The sequence below is a fragment of the Nannospalax galili genome, unplaced genomic scaffold, assembly GCF_000622305.1.
Source record: "Nannospalax galili isolate Female #2095 unplaced genomic scaffold, S.galili_v1.0 scaffold399, whole genome shotgun sequence".
NCBI classification, from domain to species: domain Eukaryota; kingdom Metazoa; phylum Chordata; class Mammalia; order Rodentia; family Spalacidae; genus Nannospalax; species Nannospalax galili.
Window position 1 is genome coordinate 5,526,735 of NW_008345053.1, and position 8,090 is coordinate 5,534,824.

Below are 8,090 nucleotides of genomic sequence, written 5' to 3' on the forward strand. Positions count from 1 at the left end.
GATTACTTAGTAGATGTCTTTTAGGTCCATTTGATATATGGTATTATTTTAATTCAGATGTCTCTCTGCTAATTCTCTGTCCTGTTGACCTATCTAATGGAGACAATGGGTTATTGAAATCTCCCACTCTTAATGAGTTGGATAAATCTGGATCTTAAAGTCCTATAGTACTGTTTTTATGAAGTTGGGTCCTTAAAAGTGAGATGAGTCTCTTGCAGACAACAGAAAGATGGCTTTTGTTTCTTAATCCATTCAATAAGCCTGTGTCTTTTGACTGGGGAGTTCAGTCCATTGATATTTAGAGTTATTAATGAAAGATGTGTATTGAGTCCTGTCATTTTTATTTCTGTTCACATCCTTGGTGTAGCTGTGCATTTCCATATTTATACCTTCACTAAATTTCTTTCCATAACACCTTGGGTATAGTCGTTCTTTCTACTCTTTGTATTGCTTCAAGAACTCTCTGAAGGGCTGGTTTTGTGGGCATGAATTCTTTCAGCCTATTTATGTCGTGGAAGATTTTTCTTTCCCCTTCGACTATAATAGACATTTTAGCTAGGTAAAGTAATCTGGGTTGGCATCTGTGGTTGTTTAAAACTGGGAATACTTTGGTCCAGGCTCTTCTGGCTTTCATAGTTTTCACTGAAAAGTCAGCTGTAATCCTGATGGATTTTCCTTTATATGTGACTTCTTGTTTTTCTTTTTCAGCTTTCAGTATTGTCTCTTTGTTATGTATATTTAGTGTTTTTACTATGATGTGCTGTGGAGAGTTTCCTTTCTGGTCCTGTCTATTTGGTGTTCTTGTATTTGTGCAGGAATGTCTTTCTTCAATTTTGGAAAATTTTCTTCTGAAGATCTGGTCCCTACCATTATCCTGAGATTTCTCTCCTTTCTGTGTGCCAATGATTGGTAAGTTTGGTGTTTTTATGGTGTCACACAATTCCTGTATATTCCATTCTTGTGTTTTTTTTTAATTTTTCATAATCTTTGCTTGAGTGGTCTAATTTGTCTTCTTTATCTTCCAGTCTTGATACTCTGTTTTCCGTTTCATTCATCCTATTAGTGAGGCTTTCTCCTGTCGTTTCTAATTGGCTTACTTCTTCATTTCAGCCTGAGTGTTATTCAATATTTTTAACTCTTTTCTGAATTCATTCAGAAGTTCACCCCTCTCTTCCTTCAGTTCTTTGATTTCTTTCTCTGTGTGTTCTTTAAATTCACTGAATTCTTTCACCATGTTTACAATTGCTTTTTTGAATTCCATGTCCTGTGTTATATCTAGGGAGTTCTCATTGTACTCCTCTAGAGGACTGATGGTACTTGGTGGGGTATATTATTTTGATTTTTCATGTTATTATTTTTTCTCTGTGATTTTGACTTGTTGATTTCTTTTGTAGATTCTGGTTCTTGCGTGAGACTCAAGCCTTTTTTGTTGAGTTTTGTTCTGCTTCCTTTTGTAAACTTTATGTGCCTTTGTGGTTTACTTGTTGGGCATGAAAAGCTGCTTGGTTTAGGCTTCAGGTTCTCCCTTTTGATTATATATTGGAGTGGCCAAATTGCTTCATCTTGCTGCTCAGGAGTTCCCACAGAGGCCCAAGTCAGATGAGAATTGGATGCTTTCAGGCTTTCTCCTAAGGTCTGGATCCCTCCAGGAAAGATGCTGGCCTCAGGGATTTTAAGGCTGGGCTGGCCTTTGAACAGGGCTCAAGAAATTTGCTGGCCTTCAGGGATGCAAAGGAAGGTGGGGACGAGAAGGGGCCCAAGGGCACCTGGGGACTAGAGGGGGGAATTGGGTTGGTCTGGATGCAAAGGGTCAGCAAGCCGTGGGGATTCTTGGCTAAGAGGTCAGTCCATGGGTCTGGGATGTCATGACAAGAGGTGAGTCAATGCCCCTTCTAGGAGGACAGATGGGTTGGGGGAACTGGAAGGGTGAATGAGGCTGGAGGAGTCAAGGTGCAGTGGGCACAACTAAATTTACCCAGGCAAGCTGCTGGCTCCAGGAAGCTGTGGGGCTGGGCCACCCAGAGATGCAAAGGGAGGTGGGGACTACAGGGAGGAATTAGTTTGGGCTGGATGCAAAGATCAGGAAACAGTGGAGAGTTTGGGCCAAGAGGTCAGTCCAGAGGTCTGGGGTGCCAAAACAGGTGCCAGTCCCCCTGCTATGAGGAGAGATGGGGTGGGGGAGCTGGGAGGGCGAATGAGGCTGGGGGAGTCAAGGCGCAGTGGGCACAGCAGCCAAACTTACCCAGTCAAGATGCTGGCCATAACTATTTTTTTTCTAAAGGGTTTTGAGTACATGAAACACAACTGTAGTAATGGCTAGAATGGCCTCATCTCCCTAATCAGTTACCTGGCTCTCTTCTGGGTTGGTTTGGGGGCCTCGAGCTATTTTTATAGGTTGTACATTTTATTTCTTTGAATGCCTGGTAAATTTCTTCTTTTTCTAAATATTTTACTTATTATTTTATGTGTATGACTATATTGCCTGCATGTATATAAGTACACCCATGTTCTGCAATGCTTGGGGAACTCAGAAGAAGGCATTGGAGCCCCTGGAACTGGAGTTAAGGATGGTTGTTTGCTGCCATGTGGGTACTGGAAATTGAACCAAGGTTCTCTGCATGAGCAGTCAGTGCTCTTAACTGCTGAGCCATCTCTCTAGCCCCATGCCCAATAAATTTCTTAAAGGTATCACACAGTGTAGTTCTGTTCATTTGTTTGTTTGTGTTTGTTTTTCCTTTGTTAGTACTGGATATTTTTATGTCCCGATATTTAATGCTGTAATATTTAATGCCCACATATATGTTTTTAATTTTAGTTTTAAAACCATCCTTTCCTGGGTTGTAATGGAATTTCTTAGAAACGTCTAATTTTTTTCATTTCTTACTTTTGAACTTTAAGGAGGACTAGATAAAAAGTCACTGTAGAATCCACTTTGCCCCACATCTAAGTGAAAAACTGAATTTTTCAATGAATCAGGACACGTTTTATGCTGGCTGGAAGGAACAGTTACCATCGCTGGCTCTGCATGGCTCTTTAATCCTTTCGGGTGGTACTTTTTCTGGTTCAGTTGGTCTCCCATCATATGTGCACCATTCAGTATTCATCTAAACACTCCAAAGGAGCCTGTAGAAATATATTTCATCCTTTGTGCAGCTCAGTTCTCTCTAGTACCCTGTCCTGAAAATCCCCACTGCCCTAGTCGCTCCATAGTACAGGTTTGATCTTCATTCAGTGAGGACTGCTGGACTCTGCCCCACTTTCTTGTCTTACACCACAGCTTGGAAGCCTCAGGGCAACAAATGTGATCAAACACAGGATGCTCTCCATGTTCCTTCTTCCACACACCACTGGCCTGCCTCATAATACAGTAAGGCTCATTGAACCTGGCACTTTGACTGTTTGTTTCTGGTAAGATATTAAACCCTGTCTCTTTTATGCCTTTCTGCCCTAAAGCACCTAATGTAATCAATTTTTGTTTGTGGTTTATGTTTCTTTGGTTGCTACTGTTATTTGGTGAAGGATGTTTATTTTTTCTATTTTTAAAAGGACATGAATTTTAGAGTAGAGTTAGGGTCACATGAGAACTGAATGGGATCTACAAGGAGTTCTCACACACTGTCTGCCCTTACACATGCAGAACTTGCCCCAACATCAACATCCCCTGTCAGCATGGAACATTTATTACAATTCATGAGCCTATATCAATAGATTATCACCTGAAGTCCAGAGTCTGCATCTGGGTTCTCTCATGGTGTTGGAACTGCTTCGGCTTCTGACAATATCATAGTATGTATTGACTTATCACAGTGTCCCACAGAGTAGACGCACTGCTCTAAGCATCCCCTGTGGTTCCTGTTGGTTCCTCTCTCCCCTCGTCTGGAGTCGTTTCCTTCTCTCCCGTTTCATTGTTTCCAGAAGCCATACAGCTAGAATCATATAGTAAGGAAGGCTTGCAGATTGTGGTCCCTGCCAGTAATACGCTTTTAAGGTCTTATAGTAACTTGATTGCTCATTTGGGGTACTAAACAATATTCTTTTCTTAATTTAATAATCACATGACTAGAAGAAGCATTTCATTACAGCTTTAACATATTCAGTAACAATTACAAAGCAAGGATACATCTCTCTCAAAAGGGGCTGTAAATTTTTAGGTTCACAGTTGAATCAATACAGTTATACAATATTGAACTCAGTATAAACCCTGTAAGACATAAAATTGAATGAGTTTTTAACCTTTAAAGAAAACCCAAGTGTATCTAGCTTTGACTAGTAATAATCAGAAACAATATTCTATTACCTGGATATACCAACATTTATCCAGTCAAATACTGAAAGGCATATTGGTTACTTTCAAGTTTCACCATTTATAAATGAAACCACTCACAACACCCATGTGTAGAGTTTTTATGTGACATCATATTCCAACTACATTAAGGAATTAACAAAAGGACTAAAATTTCAGGACTGTATATTAAGAGTATACTTGGCTTCATAAGACTATGCAATTACTTTGAAACATGTTATATCTTTCCCACTTTTTGGCCCCAATAAGGAAGCTGAACATCACCTCACTGCTATTAGGATAAAAAATGAAGTGCTCTATTATTCCTGGTGGTTAATGCAGAAACTCACAACTGGTCAAAGCACAGAGAATAAGTATCAGCAGAGTGCTCAGCCACACATGGGACATCACACCCATCCCCAAGGCTCTGGGACCATCATGGAAGAGGGATTGGAAAGATTGGAAGAGCCAGAGGTCAAGGATGACCACAGGGAAGCAGTGTCTTCTGGATATGAAAGAGCCACAGCACTCATGAACTCACAGCAGCTGTGGTTGCCTGCACAAGACCTGTACAAGACCAAACCAGTTCACATTCTGACATGGAAGAGGGAGGGGCTCATAAGCTCCCACCCCTAACTGAGATGCTGTAGATCATTTCTTGGGGAGGGAGAGCTAGTTTTCTTTAGGGGTGTGGCTCTTAGGAGGCCAACCACACTCCAGTGGATCGCTGCATACCCAGGAGTATATGGACAGCCAAAATTGAACTCCATGGGTTATTTTTTTTAAAAATAGGACACAGAATTGGGTAAGGTCAGGAGGTAGGGATGGACCTGGGAAGAGTTAGGGAGAGGATTTGGAAGTTAATATGATCAAAATATATTGTATGAAAGTCTTAAAGAATTTAATGAAAGGATTTTAATTAAGAGTTTTCTGGTGGAATTTTTGGGATCTCATACATAATACCATCTGCAAATAGGGATAATTTGACCTCTTCTTTTCCAATTAGTACTCCTTTAATTTCATTCTCTTGTCTTACTGCTCTAGCAAGAGTTTCAAGCACTATATTGAAAAAGAGTGGAGATAGTGGACAGCCCTGTCTGGTTCCTGTTTTTAACGAGAATGCTTCTAGTTTTTCTCCATTTAGAATGATGTTGGCTGTGGGTTTGTTGTATAATTGTGTTGAAGTGTGTTCCCTCCAGAACAATTCTTTCTAGGCATTTTTAGCATGAATGCATGTTGGATTTTGTCAAATGCCTTTTCTGCATCTATTGCAGATGTCTAGATGATGATGTTATTTTTGTCTTTAAGTTCATTTATATGTTTTATTACATTTATTGACTTATGTATGTTGAACCATCCCTGAATCTCTGAAATAAAGTCGACTTGATCGTTGTGAATGATCTTCTTGATGTGTGTCTGTATGCAGTTGTGAGTATTTTGTTGAGTACCTTTGCATCTATGTTCATTAAGGATATGGGTCTATAGCTTTCTTTTCGTTGTATCTTTACCTGGTTTGGTATTGGAGTGATACTGGCTTTGTAGAAGGAGTTTGGAAGTTCTCCCTCTGTTTCTATCTTTTTGAATAATTTAAGCAGTATTGACTGTACATTTTCTTTGAATGTCTGGTAGAATTCTGCTATGAATCCATCTAGGCCTGAGCTTTTTATAGTCAGGAGGTTTTGTATTACTGTTTCAATTTCCTTATTTTTTAAGGGTGTGTTTAGGCTGTTGATCTCCTCTTGGTTTAATTTTGGTCATGACCATGATTTCAGAAATTCATCCATTTAATTAAAATTTTAAAAGGCAAAGAAAGAATGAAGTTACAATTTTCAAGCCTCCTTTACCTTTTTCACCATCAAATTGCATCATATTTTCCCTTTGTTTCCTTAAATTTCCTGTTTCCCCTGAGGAAGTATTCTGTTTGGACTACTGTACACACTCAAATCTTTCAGGAATTAAGTTCTTCATTTAGACTTCAGTTGGGTTTTCCTTTCCAGAATATATCTTCTTTTAGACCTTCAACCCAAGACATACCAAATTCTTGTATAGCATGGTATCATAAAACTATCTTTCTTTCTTTGCTGTCCCTTCCTCTATTTGCAGTCAGAAGACCAGTGGGGTAATCATTATATTTATATTCATTTTCTCCATCAGACTCCTAACACATGAGAATTCTATCCATGTCCATGGTGGCTAACAATGATGTGCTCAGTACCTGCTGACTGCACTTAGAAAATCCTAGCTGAATGAGTAGGTGGATCTGCAGTTGCAAAACCAAAGCTAGAACTTGGATTTTCCAGAATGAGAGTAGGCAACATCTTCAAGTTGACCACATACTGTGAGAAAAGGAGGGAAAGAGAAAGGAGAGGGAGTGGATGGATGGACAGTGGCAAAGAAGTATTGTATCAGTTACTTTTCTGTTGCTGTGATAAAACACCGTGATCAAGGCAACTTCTGAAAGCAAGAGTCTATCAGGTATTACGGCTCCAGAGGGATAGTCATCCTGTAGGGAGGCATGGTAGCAAGCAGCAGGCAAGAGCAGGAAGCTGACAGATCATATTACCAACTGCAAACACAGACTAGTAAAGAGCAAACCAAGAGTAGGGCGAGGCTAATCAAAGTCGGCCTGCAGTGACATACTTCCTCCAGTATGGCTACACATCCTAAAGATTCACTCCTAACAGTGCCACCAACTGGGGACCAAGTGTTCAAATATTTATACTTATGGGGGATACTTATTTAAACCATCACATGTGTGTAAGAGTTCCAAAAACATGGGCTTTTCAGACATTTCTCATTTGCCATCTACACTGAGTCTGTCCCTGGGTGTTTTCTGCTGCCACATTTTTGTTCACAGGCAAAGACGGAGGCTGTACACTGTAACATGGTACTAAACAATATCTCGTGACTTTCCTAGGAAGTGTAGAGGGAATGAGCTGGGGATGATATCCTCTCAGTGTTATTAGCTTCAGCCGTCCACTTGACACAACCCAGAGTCAACTGGGAAGAGGGAACTTCAGTTGAGGAATTTTGTAGACCAGATTGGCCTGTGGCTATGTCTGTGAGGCGTTTTCCTAATGGTAATTTGTGTAAGAGGGTGTGGTCCACTGTGGGCAGTGCCATCCCTAGGCAGGTGGGCCAGGGCTGTATAAGAAAGGGAGCTGAGCAAGCCAGTCAGCGGCGGCCCTCTGCTGGTGGTATCTGCTTTGTGTTCCTGCCTTGAGTCCCTGCCTTAGCTGCCCTTGATATTGGACTGTAACCTGAATAAGCCCTTGATTATGGTGTTTACCAGATCAACAGAAAACAAACCAGGATACCGAGTATGAGAAAATTCTGAAAAAATGAAAATATCTGTAAGGAAAAGAATTCATGTTTGAAGACAATTTCAGAGTATCACTGGGTGTGGGTAAAATACAGGTCCCACTGCAAGTTTCATCAGCAATGTCTATATTTTTTTCTTATATTCCCTTCTTTCCTATCATATGGGTGCATGTGGTAATTCAAAAGACAACCACAAAACAGCATTCTGCTGTTGGGAGGTGAAGTAATTTTCCCATCCCTTCAACTCAGGCTCATGGTAGAGTTCTCTATAATAAAATCTAGATTAATCACAGAAAAAAAAACAGACCCTATTAGCACACATATATATACTGATATTTGGCATATAATATGTGCTTCAGAAATGACTGTGTTGTCTTAAATACAAATAAAATCATCATGTGATCCAGAAATTGATATATTCATTATATATGATATATACATACATAGATATGTGTGCATAGAAGAGGGTCATCACCTGGTGGAGCCA